This window comes from Suricata suricatta, chromosome 14 (assembly GCF_006229205.1).
Source record: "Suricata suricatta isolate VVHF042 chromosome 14, meerkat_22Aug2017_6uvM2_HiC, whole genome shotgun sequence".
Taxonomy (NCBI): domain Eukaryota; kingdom Metazoa; phylum Chordata; class Mammalia; order Carnivora; family Herpestidae; genus Suricata; species Suricata suricatta.
In genome coordinates, this window is record NC_043713.1 from 44,291,388 (window position 1) to 44,311,676 (window position 20,289).

At 41.5% G+C, this 20,289-nt stretch overlaps 1 long non-coding RNA gene across 1 annotated transcript; it reads left to right on the forward strand.

The window, feature by feature from the left end:
• Positions 1–16,233: 16,233 nt before the first annotated feature.
• LOC115278437 lies at positions 16,234–20,075 on the forward strand. Its single transcript, XR_003902890.1, has 3 exons — positions 16,234–16,302; positions 17,612–17,747; positions 19,477–20,075. It is a non-coding gene; the product is annotated as an uncharacterized LOC115278437 (long non-coding RNA).
• Positions 20,076–20,289: the final 214 nt, after the last annotated feature.

The window sequence follows — 20,289 nt, forward strand, 5'->3', positions numbered from 1 at the left end:
TGCTTTCCCACATGTGGTCCTTAGAAATACATTGCTACCTTCTGCTTCTCTGTGCTGAGACCTGCCCACCCGCCCTCTCAGGTGGCCCAGTTAGGCCCCAAAAAGACATCAGGCTGGTTGTTTCTCCCTCACAGCGCACATCTGGCCCTTGGAAATCACTAAGTCTTCCTGCTTCCGTAAACCCTGGCGTTGCAGACATCCCCAACAGCCACGTCTCCTTCAGTTCATCCGTCAGCGGCTAGACAGCCTGCCTCTCCTTTTTGATCTCTCAGACGGGATCAGACCCCACATCACTGTATCCTCCATCCTGCTAACCTCAGATGTTTCTTTCTTTCTCAGAGTACTCTTTCTGTAGCCCCTCTCCCTTAACATGAGGTACACAGTGAGCACCTTGGACCCTCCTCCCCCTTGGCGGTGCTCACTGTACACCAGTGGATTTCAGAAAGGAAGTACTCTTCAAATCCTCTTAATTTCCCATAAATTCATCCCTTTGTATCTTTGAATAGGGTGAGGAAGTTGAGTAATAGGTTTTTAAGATTATTCTTTATTGAGGGGGGCCTGGATGGCTCAGTTGGTTCAGCGTCTAACTTCTGCTTTCGGCTCAGGTCATGATCTTGGGGTTCCTGAGACTGAGCCCCGTGTAGGGCTCCGTGCTGACAGAGTGGAGCCTGCTTGGGATTCTCTGTCTCCTCTTCTCTCTGTCCCTCCCCTGCTTGCTGTCTCTCTCAAATACATAAACATTAAAAATATTATTTTTATTGAAAATTCAATTGATACTGACTTTGGTATGCTATATTTACTGCATTTTGGTGCCTTGGTTAAAACTTCCACCCTAACAGCTCTTACTTTTGTTGCTTTTATTATCTACCATTTAAAAAATGATTTCATAATGTTCCATGGTGAGACTATTACGATTTATTTAAATCTTCTTCTACTGATAGTCATCGAGGTTCTTGCTAAAGTTTTTTACATTAAAAATAATGCACAAAAAGAGATGAAGAAAGACAAATACCGTGTAATTTCACTTATATATGGAATCTGAAAAGAAAAAAACCAAATGCACAAACAAAACAGACTGGAGAGATGGGAGAAATAGGTGAAAGGGAGTAAGAGGTACAAACTTCCAGTTACAAAAAAAGTCACAAGTGTCCAGCGTAGGGAATGTGGTCAATAATACTGTCGTAACACTCTGTGGGGACAGCTGGTGACTCACCTGTCGTGGTGTGTGCTGAGCACTGTACAGAACTGTTGAATCACTGTGTTGTGCACCACAAGTTAATAACACATTGTATATCAACCATACTTCAATAGTACATTTAAAAATAAAAAGGACTGCTGGGACACCTGGGTGGCTCAGTCGGTTGAGCATCCGGCTTCGGCTCAGGTCATGATCTCATGGTTCGTGGGTTCGAGCCTCGTGTTGGGCTCTGTGCTGACAGCTAACTCAGAACCTGGAGCCTGCTTCGTATTCTGTGTCTCCCTCTCTCTCTGACCCTCCCCTGCTCGCACTGTCTCTCTCTGTCTCTCAAAAATGAATAAACATTAAAAAAAAAAAAGAAAAACAAGGAGTGCTAGCAAGTATGCTTATAACAAAAAATGTTTTAAATTGGACATGAAGTACAGTTTGGAAATGGATTGTGTTTCATGGCACTGGCATGATGTAGAACTTTCCTAAAACACCTTTATCTGACTCACTTGAAAGACTTTATACCATATTAATATGAAAATTTGTGAGGTCTATATTTTTCTTTTGTTTTAAAGTGTTTATGTACCTGACAGATACCATGCAATTTTATTTTTGGGAGAAGTAAACTGATACGTGTTTCAACAAATAGATTAAAACTTTTTTTAGCGTTTTATTTTTATTTTTAAGAGAGAGACACATAGCGTGTGAGCGAGGGAGGGTCAGAGAGAGAGGGAGACACAGAATTAGAAGCAGGCTCCAGGCTCTGAACTGTCAGCACAGAGCCTGATGCAGGGCTTGAACCTACAAGCTGTGAGATCATGACCTGAGCTGAAGTTGGGTGCTTAACTGACTGAGCCACCCAGGCGCCCCTCAACAAATAGATTTTAAAATTACAAGAAAATAATTGGTTAAATATAAACATACCTTAAAGTTAGAGCTGACTCTAAGGAAAATGTCCTCTTTTTTATTAATGTTTATTTATTTTTGAGAGAGAGAGAGGGGGGGAGAGAGAGAATGAGTGGGGGAGGGGAAGAGAGAGAGGGAGACAGAGAATCCCAAGCAGGCTCTGCACTGTCAGTGTAGAGCCTGACATGGAGTTTGAACTCACAAACTGTGAGATCATGATCTGAGCCAAAATCCAGAGCCAGATGCTTAACAGACTGAGCTGTCCAGTGCCCTGGAAAAAGTTGTTTTAAACTTGGCCTTTTGCTTATATCCCCTTTTGCCCATACGTGTTTGCAAACTTTTACAACAAGAAATACAACAAAGGTTGAAATTTGCATCTAAAGATAAAAGCACAAAGATATGTTCAAGGATGTTTATCTATGTACATGTTTGGAATTTCTGTAGAATGGATTCTTAGAAGTAATGTTTCTGGGTCACAGGCCAAATACAACTTAAGATAGGAATTGCTGCTCAATTTCCACCTCCATAACAGTGCTTTTTTTTTTTTTTACCTTCTTGATCATATAAATATTTGCACCTTACTAGTATTATGGGTGATGTGTTTTTTCTTGTTATTTCAACCTACATTTTCCTGATTAGTAGAAGGTTCATCATCTTTACATATCTTTTCCAATAAGTTACCCTTTCATAAACTTTGTGTGCTTCTCTTCCTCTCCCTCAACCCTCATTGGTTAACTTGTCATTTTTCTTGGTGCTTTCCAGGTGCTTTTAGTATATTGTGGATATTAATGCAGTCTCATGGTTTTCAAGTTGTCATCCACTAAGTCCCAACTGCCGGTGGAGCTGTGTTAGGTGTGTGTGGGTGCACTGTCTTGAAAATGAGGGGCAGAACAGACAGGGTTCTGGTTCTCTCAACTGTGTTTCAACCAGAGCAGCTCTACCTCACTCAAAAATTAGTGTCTTTACTGCTAGGAATTTACCCAAGGGGTACAGGATGCTGATGCATAGGAGCACATGTACCCCAATGTGCACAGCAGCACTGTTAACAATAGCCAGATCATGGAAACAGCCTAAATGTCCATCAACTGACGAATAGATCAAGAAGATGTGGTTTATCTATACAATGGAATACTACACGGCAATAAGAATGAAATCTGGCCATTTGCAGCAACATCGATGGAACTCGAGGGTATTATGCTAAGTGAATTAAGTCATGCAGAAAAAGACAGATACCATATGTTTTCACTCATATGTGTAAAAGGAGAAACCTAACAGAGGACCATAAGTGGGGAAGGGGGAAAAATAGTTAAGGAGAGGGAGGGAGGCAAACCATAAGAGACTTTTGTTCAAGTGAACAAACTGAGGGTTGATGGAGAAGGGGGAGCGGGGAAAATGGGTGATGGGCACGGAGGAGGGTACTTGTGATGGGCATTGGGTGTTATAGGAAACCAACCTGATAATAAACTATAATAAAAATTTTTTTAATTAAAAAAAGAAATTGGTGTCTTTAGAAGATTATGTTTTGAAAAGAAAAATCTTTTGCTAAAAATAAGTGTTTAAACCAAATCATCTTTAATATTATTGTTGCTCCAGAGTACTATGATCTTTGTTACCACAAATTAAAAAAATAATGCTGTAATTTATCAGAAACAGGAGACAGAACCAGGATTGATAGATGACCACCTTTTTCAGAGCATTATGTATTTATTCACTTACTATTATTGGGCATCTACTTTATGCTAGACACTATGCAAAATATTGACACAGTTGTATATTAGAGAGCCATGGTTCTTAGTCTCTTAGACTATTGGTTGGTGGGGAAGACAGACAATAAATAAATAATTGCAATAAAGGATGTCTAGGAGTATGAAAATCTAATATGGCGTATTATCCCAACCCAGTTTAAAGGGCAGTCATGGCAAAGTGATGTTCAACTATAACCTGACCATGACCATGACAGATGCAGGGAAAGGGGCTAGCGATTGGAGACTGGTGGGCAAAACACTGAACAATCAATAATGTAAGTAAGTTTAAATTTTCTTGAAGTATCGTCTTGATTAATGAAATGACCAAGTCTTCAAAGGAACAAATCTAGAGGGGGTTTTTATTTACTTCCTTGTGTATATGAAGTGAGTTGCCATTCCTCTCTCTGTTTTTCCCACCTTCCTCTCTTCCCCCTTCTCTGCCTTTTTTTAAAGATGAAAGCAGACTTTTACTTTCTAAGTTACAAATTAAAATTGTATTTCTCAGATGGAATATACCTAAATCAACAGCCTTCTCAATAACATAAAATGGAAATTTGAATGAGAGATGAGACTTTTGACAACATTCCAGTAACACAAAGAACCACTTGACTTGAATTCAAGTGAAACAGTTGGTCCAGAATATACAATCACTGAGACACTTCAAACAAGTTAACATGCTGTAGGTTATTATATGGGCTCTGTTGGGCTCTCTCCAAAATGAATGGACAGAGCCCATGAGAATCAGGTGGTTTTCATGTAGTTCTTACCTGGGTAGAGAACATGAATTTAGCTTTAGAATTTTGTTATTGGAAATATGCTTTCTGGACAGGGTTGTGTCATCCTGCACGCCCCCCTGCCCCCCCCCCCCCCCCCCCCCCCCCCCCCGCCCCCTTGTCTTACCTTCTTGCAATGTAGCTTTACCTCCCAGGTCTCTAAAGAGATGTTCTTGATGTTCACTAGTAACTCCCTGATTTCTAGTTCTGTATTTTGGGCTTCATTCTTCTCAAACTGTTGGCTTCCTGTAGTGTCTGGTCCATTGTTTTTCTGTTTCCCTAAACTTTCTTGAAAGCCTTGTTTGGGTGATAATGCATGATTTTCCTACTTGTGTATCTCTGACTCTCCCCCCGCTTTTTGTTTTTTCACCCCTTCGGTGACTACCCTTCCTTTTCTTCTCCTAGGGAAGTCTATTCCCAAGGCTCTCTTTCTCTGTCTTCTTTTCCCTCTGTCCTTATGGAGATGAGTCCCATATTTCTGTCTGCTGAACTGGTCAGGTTAATCTAGCATTTGCTGTTTATGCCACATCTCTTCCTGGTTCCCTCCTCCCTGCCTAGCACCCACATGTGTCCTGTTTCTGTGAATGTGCCAGGATTCTCCAAGTTACCTCGAGCTCAGCGTTATGTTTTGTTCTTTCTTCTCTTTTGATTTGTCGACTCTGGGAAATCACTAGGCTTTTGCTTTTTTTCCTTCAGAGTTCACTTTTGTCTTTCCTCCTTTGCCTTCCCGGTGGCTAGAGTGACCATACTTCCCGGTTTGCTCAGGGCAGTTGAATTTTACACGAAACACCCCCATTCCACTACTCCTCTCTCTCACTCACAAAAGCATCCTGGTTAGGACCGGAAACCAGCTGCCCTGCAGCTTCCACAACACGAGTTCAGCTCGCCAGCGGCTCTTTCACTACCTCCTGCCTGGTCTCTTCCCTCTAGGCTCTGCCTGAATGTGTGCGACTGGAAAGACTCCTCTTTTTAAAGTACTTTTTTTTTTTTTTTATAAATTTACTTGTCTGGTTTAAACTCTTGGCCAGCTCATCACTGCCTTTAACATAAAGTAAATGCCCTTCAGTCTTAATGCATGGCCCTCTGCAACTTTACTTCCACATTGTGCTTTCAGCCTTATTTCCGGCTTCTCTCTGAAAGGAAAATATGGGGCAACAAAGTACAAAGCACATTCGGACCAGCATTGCAACGTGGTTGCCAGTGTGGACCAACAGGAGATATTTTCGGGATTGCCAGAATTAGGAATGAGTCCTCTTTCTGCAATAAGCCCAACTTTGGATCGTTCAGTAGTGACAGAGACATTTCAGGACCTCACGACCCCCCATGCCTGGTTTTTGCTGCCTCTTTATTCCCAATTCAAGGCGATAGGAAGGTACTGTTGGAGGCTTCTGCCAAAGATGCAATGCTTCACTGTAGGAGCGGCCCAGGACCCTTGACCCAGCGTGGTCCCCTTGGCTGCAGGGGTGCTGGTGGAGAGCTTGCCCGCAACCCACAGCTGAGTTTTGTGGGAATAACTTGGCAAATCCTTTCAAGTTTGGGCTGATCTGACCTCTTAAGACAGATATAGAGTTTCAGGTGACCCCCTTCATTACAATGTTTTTTTAATTTTTACCTTATGTAAGACTGCCTTTTATTTATTTTTTTGTAAATTTTTTTAATGTTTGTTTATTTTTGAGAGAGAGAGAGAGAGAGAGATTGCCAACGGGGGAGGGGCAGAGAGAGAGGGAGACACAGAATCTGAAGCAGGCCCCAGGCTCCGAACTGTCAGCACAGAGCCTGACGTGGGGCTCAAACTCACAAACCGTGAGATCATGACCTGAGCCGAAGTCAGATACTCAACTGACTGAATCACCCAGGTGCCCCAATGGAAACGTTACCCAGGAAGCAAGTATAATTTCAGCACCAGGATAGACTTGGCTTCCCCCCACAAATTTTGGATCCCTTCCCTTGCTGCTGTGCATGATTTTTTCATGTACCGAGAGGGGCTTTTGTGCATAGAAAGAACTATTTGTAATATTTGAGTTTTAAAGTAAAGAATTGTACAAAATTTTAAAAAGTTGAATCTGTTATTACACTTTTAATTTTAACTTACAAATCTTGTATTCTATATAAAAGTTGATTTAAAATAAGAGCAAATAAGTCCACTGTTTCTTAGATTATTATTATTTTATTTACTTAAGTTGAAAGACCAGAAGTCCTTAAACAGCCAGTCCTGTACACAAACCTAATTTAATTAAATTCCTTAAGCATTTAAAAATTACCAACAGATTTAATATTTAATAGATTTTATATCTTTTATATCGTTTTAGATGCCAGACAGGGCGAATTATTGACTCTAACAAGAAGACCTCTCCCAAACACTTAAAAATCTCTTGTAAACCTACTACGTTAAGTTTGCAAACATAGCAAAACAAATAATAAACATAAAACATTCTCTGAATTGTCACAATATCATTTACCATGTTTTCTCTTAATCCTTTCAAAATAATTCTGAAATTATTTGCACATTTTATGTTCAAATCATAAGAAATAACCTGTCCAATTCCCAGATTCTCTTAAAAATACTTTAATACCAGATACATGCCGATTATCCTAATGATAAAACTTTCTCCTGGATGTTACACAGAATTGTTAATACTCTGGTCTTGATTTATTTCATTATATTTATATTTCATTCTAGCCTTTCCCAATCTGGAAAACACACATCCCGTTAGAAAATTCACTCTAGTGAGTGAGCTGAGGTTGGTTATTCGGTTGACAAGTCATGGCCAGGAGGTGGCCAGAGGTAGGAGATGGGCTGTGGGGCTTGAGGGCTACATGCCTCTGTGATGATTCTGTGTTACTAACCCAAGGCTTAGCTAATCTTCCAAGTTTCTGTGTCACGTGGAGAACTGCATATCCATATTTTGACCCAATCCTGGTATTTGATGTGAGTCGTTCCCTCTATCCAGATAGTTAAGTTCATTCAATTAATTTCGTTACTGCTCAGTTTAAATCAGCATCCTTTTCACTTTGGGCTCTGAAAGTATCTAGGGCAACATTGTCCAACAGAAGTATGACGGAAGCCACAGATGTGAGCCATGCATTACATTTTTTAGATAACATAAAAAACTAAATAGATACAGGTGACATTAATTTTAATAATATAGTTCACTTAATTCAGCATTTCCATGATTTTATCATTTCAACATGTACTTAATGCAAAAATTATTTTTGGTCTAAATCATTTTACTTTACTACCGAAGTCAAGAGAAATGAAGTTAGGGTCAAGGTAGGAGCTAGGTGACTGTAAACAGTGTGCTTCAGGATATATTTTAATAGAAAGTCCAGAGATTACTGCCAGGATCTGTGTGGTTAGACATTTCTCTTCTCTAGAATACTAAGTATCTGGAAGGTAGGAACCATTTTCTTGCTGCCTCCCAACACCTGATTGGTTGGCTAATAAACTTTAAATACTTCTGTTTTGAGTGAATCAGTGAAAGAAAGTAAGAGACCGATGGCTCTTCCGTCATGAAGTGGATCTCATCAAACCTGAGAGTAAGGATGCCCAAGGACAGGAAACTGCACATTACTCACGGGACCTGGGACCCATGTCCCTTTATTGGAATCAGAGGTTCAAATTGTGGGTCTTAAGGAAATTCCAGCAAAGGGTTCTTCTTTGGCACAATGACTTCTTAAATGTCACGTTCTGGTTCACTGAAGAAGAGTCTTTGAAGACCATAGATAGGAACCATTCAGATAATCGTCACAGAATGGCTAATTATGTAACTTCATTTCTTGGGGCTGTTGAATGTTGAGAAGGTAGACAGCTTATCAGTCAGTGAATAGTCACTGTGCTTGTCCTTTGACATTGTTAATTCATTTCTGAGAAAGTGACACAAAGAAGTAGAGAAAAAGGGACACTTAGGTGGCTCAGTCGGTTAAGTGTCTTACTCTTGATTTCGGCTCAGGTCGTGATCTTGCGGTGTGTGAGCCAGCTCTGAGTGTGGCTCCATGCTGTCAGCTTGGGATTCTCTCTCTCTCTCTTTCTCTCTCCCTCTCCCACTTACATTCTCTCTCTCAAACTAAATAAACTTAAAAAATGCCCAAAAAGTCTGCATTAGTAGGTTTTTGCTATATAATGAACCACTCCAAAATGAAGTAGCTTGAAATAATAACCATTTATTTGGCTCAGGAGTCTGTGGATCACTAGCATTTCTTCTTGTCTGGACCCACTCTGCTGATTTCAACAAGGTGTTTGCTCAAATCTCCGTGTTCAGTTGATGAGGTGGCTGGGGTGATCCAGGATGGCTCTGCTCACGTGTCTGGTAGTTGGCAGGTTGGCAGAAAGAATGGGAGCAGCTGGGTCGTGTGTCTGTCAACCTGACACACTAGCCTGGGCCTGTTGATACGGAGATCTGATTCCCAGGAGAGCAGGGAGCAGGCTCTAACATGCAAGCATGTGCTTACCTCAAGGTTGCTAATCTCCTGCTTGCCAAGCAAGTCTCATGGCTGACGTTGGAGTCAGAGTGGACACTCACAGTTACACGGCAAGAGGGCAGGGACACTGAAACGGGACCTGCTGGCATTTTTGCAATCAATCAACATAGGCAGTGAAAACCTTATGCATTAGGATGTTCATCACAGTGGTTTTCCTAGTGTAGTGATACATCAGTATAACTCAGATGAAAATGAAAAATAACAATAAATTAAAAAATAAAATAAAAAATCATGATACCCTGGGGCTACTATTCAGTAGCTGTCGTCCCGTCGTATTAAATTGCTTCTGAGAGGGGCGCCTGCGTGGCTCAGTCAGTTAAGCATTCGACTCTTCGATTTTGGCCCAGGTCATGATCTCCCCGTTCATGAATTGGAGCCCCGCATTGGGCTCTGCACTGATGGTTCAGAGCTTAGTTGTGATTCTGTCTCTCGTCCCTCTCTTCACCTTCAGTGCTCTCTCTGTCTCTCAAATAAACTTTAAAAAATGCTTCCGATGTACTATTAAATGGAAAAAGGACACACAATTTTAGGCACCCTGTGATAACAACTACTTAATAAACATTAGTTCAAACAAAAAATGTTAGAAGAAAATTTACAAAAATTTTAATAATTGTATTGGGGAATTGCATCATGGTTCAGTCTGCTCTTCACTAATCAAACCTTCTCGATTAAATGAGCTTCCCATGTTTATTAAGAAGAAATCACTTTGCACATTTCCAAATTATTAATATGTCATACCACAGACACTCAGAAAATGTGTTTCAATGACATTTTCTCTTGGTATAAAGGAAAACTTTTACAATTTCTTCTTCTGAAAGACTAATATGAGCCTGCAAGAGCAAGAAGTAATTTAAATATGTTCAGGGACCATTTTCATCTTCAGAATTAAGGATTATTTTAATTTTACATCATTGCCTTTTCTCTTTTACTTTCCTTTTTAGTTTTATCATTTTAGGATTCCCTATTTTTAATTTTCATACAGAGATTTCCTTAATTGATCATTATAATTAAGCATAAAGTCAGAACTTACAAAGTCATATTTTGCTGGATTCTAGAATTCTAAATTATTCATTCCACTTACCGTTTTTAGAGTAGTTTATCTGAAAATTTCCAGTTTATTGCTTTTGGTTTTTTATTTTGTATAGATAGGAAGGCAGAATAAAAAGAAGGGCATTATAAAATAGATCTTCAAGTCTGTGATCTTAAAAGTTTATATTGTTTGATGCTCTTGTGTCCTCACCAGACATCAACTTTCTCCCAGAAGCTCCTGATTTTATTTTCTACAAACCTTGATGCACTCACTGTATTCCAGCAAACCCTCACCATTTCTTCTTAGACCTTAACTTCGTAACTAATGCCATTTATTGATATACTCCTTTTTTTTCAGTGAGGTAGCAAATCAATAAATTAAAGATTAGTTCAGTGTGTCAGCTTTTCCTAAGCATTCTGGGACTCATTTACTACTTTGGTGGACATGGAGGCCAGGTGGCAGGCTCAAGCAGAAATAATGGGTTTTCCTGTCAGATGTTTCTGGAAGTTACCTTTCATACTAATTATTGAGCTCCAAACCGTTTTAAACGAGAAATTGGATGTAGATCATAACTTAATATGTACTAGGATTGCTAGTTAAAACAAATTATTTGCAGTACATTCCATTTTATATTACCCTACCAGGCTCAGATCCAGTTTCAGGATAATTCTTTGGGGAGATGTCGGTTCATTACATAAAGCAAGCCCACTGCCATGGCCTGACACAGACTGTGTATTATTTTTTCTTTATTCCTTTTTTTTTAGGGTGCACATTTCCATAAGCTTTCTTCCACAATCCTATTTATATAACTATGTGGGTGGGACATATTAGCGCTACACTGGATTTCATCAATCTTATCTCTTGGAATCGGTACAGTCCGTTTACTCTGATATTGTTCTGGTCACTCCTGCTAGCTTTTACCCAGCTTTCGTCCCTCAGAGATCCGTTCAGGGAGCGGAGCTGTTTACCCTTTAGGTCTTCCTGTTAGCATCACAGTCATTGCCGAGAACTCGCCCCTCGACTGAGAGTTTTACAATTCAAAACCTCATTACATTTTATAGAACCATATTTGGAATCTCTATCCCCAACTGTTTGAAATTGCCTTTATTTTTACTTAAGAGCATTTAGCTATCTGATCAGAAACATTTTATGTGGATGAAAAAGAACAGATTAGCCATAGAAAGTGAGGATGTGGGAACCACATTAGAATAGTGTTCAGTGATCAGATTTAAGTGTTGATGGCCAGTTTTGCCTGACAGGTTTATAAAAGACATCGTAGGAACATATTTAACTCTAATCATGCCGTTCAGTTCCTGCCTTGAAAACAAGGCTTGGAACAAGTTCTATTCCAAAAAGACGGAATATCAAAACAACGGGAAGCCTGGTGTTGGAAAATGGGGGAAAGATGTCCTTTGAAATACCACTGGTAGGAAGGTAAATTGGTATAATCTTTCTGAAAAGCAATTTTACCATATAGAGAAAGCCTCAATAATTGCCCAATCCCAATGACTCAGCAACTCAATTTATAAGATTTTTCCCAAAGGAAATAATTCTGGATTTAAGCAAGGATAAAAGGATGTTCAACGTAATTTGGCTAATGATACCAAAATGTTGGCAACAACTTAAATACCCAACAATAGGAGATGGTTGGATAATATTAGGTATATGCATTGTGTGGCATATTATATAACTTCAGAAAATTATGCTTGGAAGGATATTTAATGGTATAGAAAATGTGTGTGACATATTAAGTGAAAAAAGCTGTTCATAAAAAAGCTGTATATAGTGTAATGCTATTTTGGAGGCAAAAAGTGTATTTAGGCATAGAATACCAGATTAGATGTATATGCACCAAAATGATGAGTGTTTATCGCAGGGTTGGGGCTTATGAATGATTTTTATTTTCTTCTTTGTGCTTTCCTTTCCTTTCTAAATTTTCTATAATAAACACATAATCCATTTGCAAGTAGGGAAAATATTATTTTGGAAAATGATGGGAATCAGGAGGGCAAAAACAGCTCAAAACCTGTATATAGCACATGTATGTATACACACCCACTACAGGAATTCCCATTAACAAAGAGACATTAACATTTGCGGAGGAGTGCATGCAGGCTGCTAAAATGTGATGTGGGTATGCGTGTGCAGAACCAGTGGTCTGAAAACCCAATGATCTTTATGCAAAAAGGCATAAACAGAATTAATAATCCATATAATTTTCTTTTTTCATAGACAGATTGACTTAAGCATGTTTTAAAAGCAGAATTTGGAGGTTGGCAAAACAAACAATGCAACGCAATGTGGAACTTTAGACCTCCCAAATTATGATTTATTCCACCCACATCCTTCCTGCTTAGCCTCTCATTGAGAAGAGCTGTCAGGATTTCTGGGTGTGTCCTTGTGTATCTGCGGCCTGTGGGGATGGGGGGCGGGGGCTCTGGAACATGGGCTGGGGGAGAGCTCCAGGAGCTGACACTGCCCACCGCATGGCCCTGTGTGGAAACAGTGGAGACCAAGCAGGAGACAAACACTGACTCACTTCAGTGGGTAAAATAAAAACAAGTAAAAGACTGGTAAAAGTAATTGGCAACACTTTCTTGCTTCTGTTTCAGTTCTGTAACAAGGGATCATCAACCCGGATAGGGGGCATGCTAGCATTTCCCTCCTACGTGCTCTGCTCCCCTCAGGACACCCTGGGTGACTTTCCTTAGAGGTCAAATAGGGTAAAATGCTCTCCCCTGTCCCCAGTTTAGCATTTATTTCGCTTGGTAAACCTATTATCATTGAACGGTGGGCTGAACATGCTACTTGCCCGGCTGCTTTGTGAGCCGTGGCATTGGGGCTGCTTCTGTTCCTAAACACCTATTTTCAAATCTGGTTCATTTAGAGGAATTAGGATTAACCTTCTAATAGGCCAAGCCAAGAGGCCCTGTGATAATTTGGAGAGGCTGCAGCTCTCTCTGTAGACCTCCTCAGCCTGAGTCTTTTACGACATAACCTTGCTCAGTGGTCTGTGGGGAGATGCCCTTTGGAAAGTCGTGGCGACTGGAGATTTTCTAGGGAGGAAGGCTCTCCTGAAAGCATTCACCCTAGAAATTCAACAGCAAACTTTCTTCATTTGAGAGATCTGCATCTCTCTCAGTGAAATATTTGAGGGCACTTTTTGAGGAATTTACTGGAAGTCATTTGCATCGCGTACCACGTTTTACTTGCTCATTCTAATTCTGCTTTACTTAATTAATTAAAATGCCATCAAGAATTATATCAGTTTGGCCAAGGGGAGATGAACTGAGGCAGCCTATCCTTTATTGCTTTTTTAAATATATATACACCCTTCCTCATGCTTCCTGTAACTTCCACAAACCCATGGCGGGAAACCCCTCCTCATTTTCCAGGGGCGCCTACAAGGGCCAGTCTGAAAACGGAGGCTAATGCGCATCTCAGAACTCCGTTTATCATCAGGAATATCTCCAGTGCTTTGGCAGTAGAGGTAATCGGTGTGCATGCAAACATCATTCTAGATTGTTCTTCAGGTCACTCTGGGTGAGGCTCATCATGACATGCTGGGAAACTGTGTTTCATGTCTTGTTTTCTTGACTGGATTGGAATTTACTATTTTTGTTTCCTTCATCCTTTTTTTTTTTTTTTTTTGCTTAACATGTTGATGTTGTGCGTGACTCTGCGGTGGTGGGTTTTAGGGGGCTGGAAAACCATGGCATTTTTTTCCTCTACTTATTACTTCTTATGAAGTACTTCCTAGATTATACCTTTTTACTGTATCAATTCATTTATTTTTTTCCCCCTGTATCTTTAATTTTTCCCTTCCTCTGGCTCCCTCCCTAAAACAAATCAATGTTCACAGATCTCTCCTATTTTAAATAATTCTGTCTTTGGCCAGGACACTGCTGTCCCTCACTGGAGCTGGTTAATAGACCTCTTTCTAGAAAAGGTGTGCTGTCTGGCTTTTGTCTCTTTCCCTCTTACACTCATTCTTTAAAATCCACAACATTGTGGCTTCTGCCCCGACAAAACTACCAAACCACTTGCATTTGGGCATTTAAGTACTCCTAATTACTCACTTTCTGTTTTTGTCCTATGCGACCTCTCTGTAGCAAAGCCATGCTGTTCACTTCTTGTTTCCTGAAACTCTGCTTTCTGGGCGCCTGAGACTCCCCATCCCCCAATTCTCCTGTTCCTGACCACTGTCATTGGCTTCGATTTTGTATTCTCCAGTGTGGTTTCTTTGCCCTTGTTGCTCTAGTCTACATGATCTTCCCCTCTAGATCATCTCTTGCAAATCTGTGGCTTTGAACGCCATCTCTGCATGCCTTCCAAGCCAATAACACTAGCTCTAGTGTGTTGTGATGTCCAGAAACATCCCCTGCAGCCTCTGCCTTATTTCTTTGACTCCAGTTTCTCTCAAGTTAAACCTGCCGTTGATGCCCTATCTTGGTTGTAAACATCTAATGGCTTCCTCTTGCCCTGAAGTGAAACCAGACTCCTCAGGCTGGCCTCCGGGGACTTCAGGAGCCATCCACCATACTCCAAGAGCCAGATCTCTCCTGCAGTCCTGAACAGTGCCGATTTAGCCAGTCTGCTGGTAGTCATGGTGGCTCTCTTGAGTGTATCTGCCCTCGTCTTCATCCGTGACATTTTTCACAAGTCATAAGTGAATGAATGGAGTGTCTGCTACGGGGGAGTCTTCTCGCTCTTCTCTGCCTAGATCTTGTTCCGTGTCTCCTCCATGAAGTCTTTCCTGATCCTTTCTCTGGAAGCCTTCTCTCCTCCTTTGAGCTCCAGTGGCTTTGTTTTATTATATGAGTCCGATGCCACTTTTATACATTTTAATAGGCTCTCTACTGCTTATCACAGTCCTTTATACCTACCTGGTGCTTACTGATGGGTGGAAAACTTAATGCAGTCTCTTTAAGACTGTGTAACATGAAGCTCTTGGGGTACAAACTTTTGCCCAAACCTCACAATAAATAAATTTAAATTAAATAAAATTAAAGCTAAAATTAAAAAGTAGATCTATTTTGTGTTTTTTTCCCCTTTAACCACAGAAATGTCCCTAGAACCTACACAGTACAGATCAGTATATATGTCTGTCAAAGGAATTTCAGGATATAAAAGTTAAACCAAATAAGGTTAGGATATTGGGTTGGTTTTCCATATATTAGCAGTTGGTAATTCTCAACATAACCTGCTATTTCAAGCATGTATGTGATCATTTAATTTTTAATCTAACAACAGTCACTCTAATGTGTTAGGATATTGGAACCCTAACACAGTCAGAGGTATTATGGCCAGATTAATTTAAGGGTTAAAGAATCATATTTGACTACTATGTCATAAGCATGGTTGTTAAGAGATGTTAACCAGTCAGGACCATCTGATCCCGAATTGATACGTGTGTTATTGTGGCTTCTGCTGACGTTATTTACGTCCATCACATGAACGTGGCAGCTACTGAACAGAATTCTCTTTGCTGCTTAGCAGTGAGACACATTTCTAAGGGTCGGTTAACTTTATTTTCAATGCACATGTAATTGATCTTCATGTCAGGTGGTGACTTGGCATAAAGCCAAAGGTGAGCTATCAAGCACATAGGCAAAGTGGGGCTTGTGGACCTGGAGTAGATACAGGACAATTTGGAGAGTAAGCGATCCTGGAAGAATTGGGCAGATGTTTTTTAATCTTGGACTTTTGCTAGATTTCTGATGCCACGAATACAGAAAAACCTGCTAATGAGTAGGCCACTTGTGTAATTTTTTTTTTTTTACTTAAAGTAAAATGTAAAATGTCAGGCAACTATCCATGACTCACTCTAGGGAAAGGGAACAGCTAATGATTAGTCTTCTGTTTACAATTAAAGTCTGATTTCTTTTCCTAATTTTGGTTGACTTGCTATTGGTTCTCTGGACTCCTAATAGGCCTTGTGGATTCTAAATAGATTCTGCTTTGACTCCCAATTACCATGCAATTAAAGGACTTCCAAATGCTGCCCTTTAATTGTGTTTATGTTCATTTTGTTAAAAATAAGACAGCAGATCCAAAATGGAGTCACTTATGCTAAGCCCCATGTTACGAAACCAACAATTGATGCTTAATTACAGTTTAACCTCTCCCAGGAATGGAATCTTTAACCAGTCAATCAGGAGCTGCCTGATCAGCACTAGCGAGGTAAGGTATCTGATAGACCCTCCAACCCTCCTATACTCTGTGCCCTAAAGGAAGGTGACCTTGCCACAGCCAATCTGCTTTTTGCTAGTGTAACTTCTTTGTCCCACTCCCTTCTGACTATCAAAGCCTTCCATTCTGTATAGCTCCTCAGAGCTCCTTTCTACCTACTTGATGCAATGCTGCCCAATCCATGAATTGTTAAATAAAGCCAATCGAATTTAAAATTTACTCAGCTGATTTTTTAAAAACAATTTCCTCTAGGCTTTTATTCTGTAATCTACTTTTCATTGCCATATCAGTTCTTTACAAATTTGTATATGTTTTTAATGGTATATCAATTCACTTTTCTCATATAGCCCTTCTTTATTAAAAAAAAAAAACAATTAAGAAAATCACCAAATGACAGCCATAGACTTTGATGGAAACAAGTGATATGGAAATGAACTAAATCAGGAGAGGACTGGCTTAAGAATATGGATGTGATGGCTAGTTCCAGCCCTGGAAAGAGGAAGAGGAGATAAATGCCTCGATCTGTTTGTGCTCAGCCTCCTAGGTTTAACTGAGGAGACATTCTGTTCATTTTCTAAACTAAGGGCCTGTTTTGTACATTCTTGGGAGTCTGTGCATGAATAATGGGTGAATTCAGTCTCTGGCTGAACAAATGGATAGTCAGCCCCACCCTATCCCCAATAGGAGTAATCGGAGGATAGTCCTGAAGTTACTTACAAAACGGTGAAGGGCCGGAGTCTCTAATCCTTCCCAGGTGACAGTTGGCTAAGCTGCTAATGGGAGGAAACTAGGGGAAGACTCCCTGCGGCATGCTGGCCGCAAACATACGTTCTCCTGGTGACCTGTACAGGGCCGTGCCCCAAGCACGCTCGTGCACACCCGCCAAATCACTCCTATAGTGAATAATTAAGATTTTGTCTGGAAGCAGCGACGTTAGTATTGAGGATTGCAGGAGGGTAGAGCACCTGATGCCTGGTATGGTCTCACAAGTCACGCTTGGTCTTCTCTAGCTCCGTAGAGTGGCGGCCCTAGACCTAAAGATCTTGGAAGGTCTGAAAGGCTGCAGGCAGAAGCCCAGGGTGCGAGCCCTTAATGAAGGTCTGTTCAGCACAGTAAGCAGTAATCACCATCAGGCCTTGCAAAAAGTGCTGAGTTACTTTTCTTTCTGCTTTCTCTTGATGATTCAGGAGGGTAGAGGGGAAAAGTCACTGATATGGGTTACCCCAACCCATAAATAATTGAAGGAATATGTAATGCAAATTCAAATTCGTTTCATTTCATAACAACCCCACTTAAACAGCTCATTCAACCGTGTATACCAGGAAATGGAGTGGAATCGGAATTTACAGGAGGGGTTTCTCTTGGCTGTGCTTGAACACCCCATCTGAGATGCAGAGATGCTTTTCGGTGCAAAACAAAGAAGTCAGCAAATGAAGGTAGTCCTTTTGAGCTCCCCCACTTCTTTCTTCCCTTCCTGATGAAGCACCTAATGAAATGTGAAGTAGTTCAGGAGCCGTGGGCAGAAGAATGCCTGTGCGGAATAATGGAGACAGAGATAGCGCTATAAAGACGGGTCCGGGCTTATCGGTGATAGTGTGAAACATACTTCCCGGATGGTGATAAGCAGAGAGCAAGGCTCACGATCTGAGAACATAGGAAAATAGCCTGCAGGGAAGGCATCTTTCTGTCACTAATGTCTTCTGAGATTTACGAACAAGACAGTTCCACATCAGGTAATAGCAGATGAAAATGTGATGGTATTTACAAATATTAACTGATGTTTTTCTTTTTCTTTCTCTCCTGTTATGATTCTCCTGTTTCCCTCTACTGCCCCACCCAATCAAGTACTTCCCGTAGGGTCATTGCCTCAAGGGAGGGATGTGACCAGGTGTCAAAGAGAGACAGTGTCTTTGGTTTCTAAAACTTAAGCCCTGGGAATAATCGAGGAGATTTGGGGTATAGGTAGAGTTGGAGAAAACAGGGTTTGAGGAAGGTGGGCTTTCTCTTGAAGTAGGGGAAGATTTCTTTGCACTGGGGAGTGGAAGGGAGGGTCGGGGAAGGGAGGGAAGCAGATATGTTGGTGGGTGCTGGAGTGAATGCTCAGTGCCCTGCTTCCGGGTGACACGGGGGAGGGTCAAGACTGTTGGTCCTCAGAGACTATGCACAGCTTTGCAGAGATTCCTGAGCCACAAGATGACACCTAAAAGAGCAAAGGGTTCCTGTGCCCCAGCAGCAGGGCAGCTGTGGAGAGAGCCAAGGGCCCAAGGGGCCACAAAGGAGTAAAGAACAAACGCTTCCTATGAGGACTCAATGCATTTGCACTGTCTGAGATCTCCTTAGAATTTAAGCACAACCCTGAGGAGAGGGTGGTTTCCATATTGAGTGGGGCTGAATTTCTACCAGCCCGGAAGAATGTGGTATCGATATAGAAATTAACTGAGTTAATATAAAAATAAGGGTTTTATGAAGATGACGAGTCTTAAGCCACAATTTGTACCTGCCTTGACTGGGGCCCAATGTAGGATTTCTAAGCTTCCCAAGGGAGTTCGTGGGAGACTGATTATAATCCCTCAAGCTCGAGGGCAACCATTTTGAGACAAAGGCCATGACCCAGGTAGGGAACTGGTGGGCACAGAAGTAACCATGGAGTTTGGAGATCCAGGTGGACTGTGAAGAAGCCAAGTTTGCGAGAGACAAGCAGCTTCACGCCCCAGGGTCAGACCCAGAAAAGGTAGGGGGCAGAAGGAAAGTAAGGGCTGCTCTGGGTAGAAAGCAGAAGGAGGGAGCTTTATTTGGAGCTGCAGAAAAAATTCAAGTACATCTTCTCAGGAGACTCTACTAAAAAGGGAGGGTGAAGTGAGTTTATGATTCTAGCCCAGTTCTGACAGGGCGGGTGGGGACAGCTGGTAAGAAACCCCAAGGGCTGCTTCTCAGGCTCAGGGGGAAGGAGGAAGAATCTTCCTTCTCCAGAGCCGGCCCTACACACAACACACACAGAAGCGCACGTCTTGCTGCCTGGGGCCTGGCAGCCGGGAGGGATGTGCCATGAAGTAGAAAGGACTCCGGAGGAAGTCTGCAGAATGCTGACTCAGAAGGGCAGTGTTTTAAAGGGACTTCCACGAAGATGGGGAAACACAGATCCCTCTCTTTTTCATTTTCTTGTAGGAAAAAAAAACCTGACCTTTTCCTGGTAGGCTGTAGAGAACCAGCAATGACAGACCTCAGGATTGAGGAGGTCTTGGGAAGGGCGAGACAGATTCTTATCTTGACTCTTGGCTTCTTGACTTCGGAGACCCGGGAATCAGGCGAGAATTACTTCACCTCTTACACTGGGCACCACCCAGCCACAGCCCAGGAGGAAGGTTGCAGATTGGGCTGGAAACTCGCCACCCAGAGGATCCACCATCCTGAAGCCAAACGCGGACGGGAAGGAGGCCCAGGGAGGCTTACCTTGACATAAAATCGTCTTGCTTGTTCCCTGACCGACTCCTTCTGGTGGATGGGACTCAAAATGCTGAAGGGAGAAGCCGACGGTCTCCTAGATTAGGTGACACCCAGATAAGTGAGGCAGGAAGTTTGCTCTAAAAAGGGGCTCCTGGAACTTGGGGGAAGCTAGCACCTGCATTGCCATGGGACATTTTGCTTGAGAGAATTACTATTCCAATACACTCAGTTTGGCACAGAATGAGATACAGTGTGCGAAGGGCACTTGCGAGAAGAAAAAGTTTTCTTTTCAGGAATGCAAACATTACACTAGCACAACAAATCTGGTGAGAAAATAATTTTGTGCCAATGTTTCCTTCTCCGTCTCACACTGGCAGTCCCTCCACATCTGCCATTGACTTTGGTCTCTGGTTTTTGTGTTTCCAAAGCCTCAATCTATGCTCACACTGTCCTGAGCCAGGCTCTCCCAAGGATTCCATGACAGAGGTAATGCTGCTGATTAAGTTAGAGGAGAATTTCCTCCAAGAGGGTCAG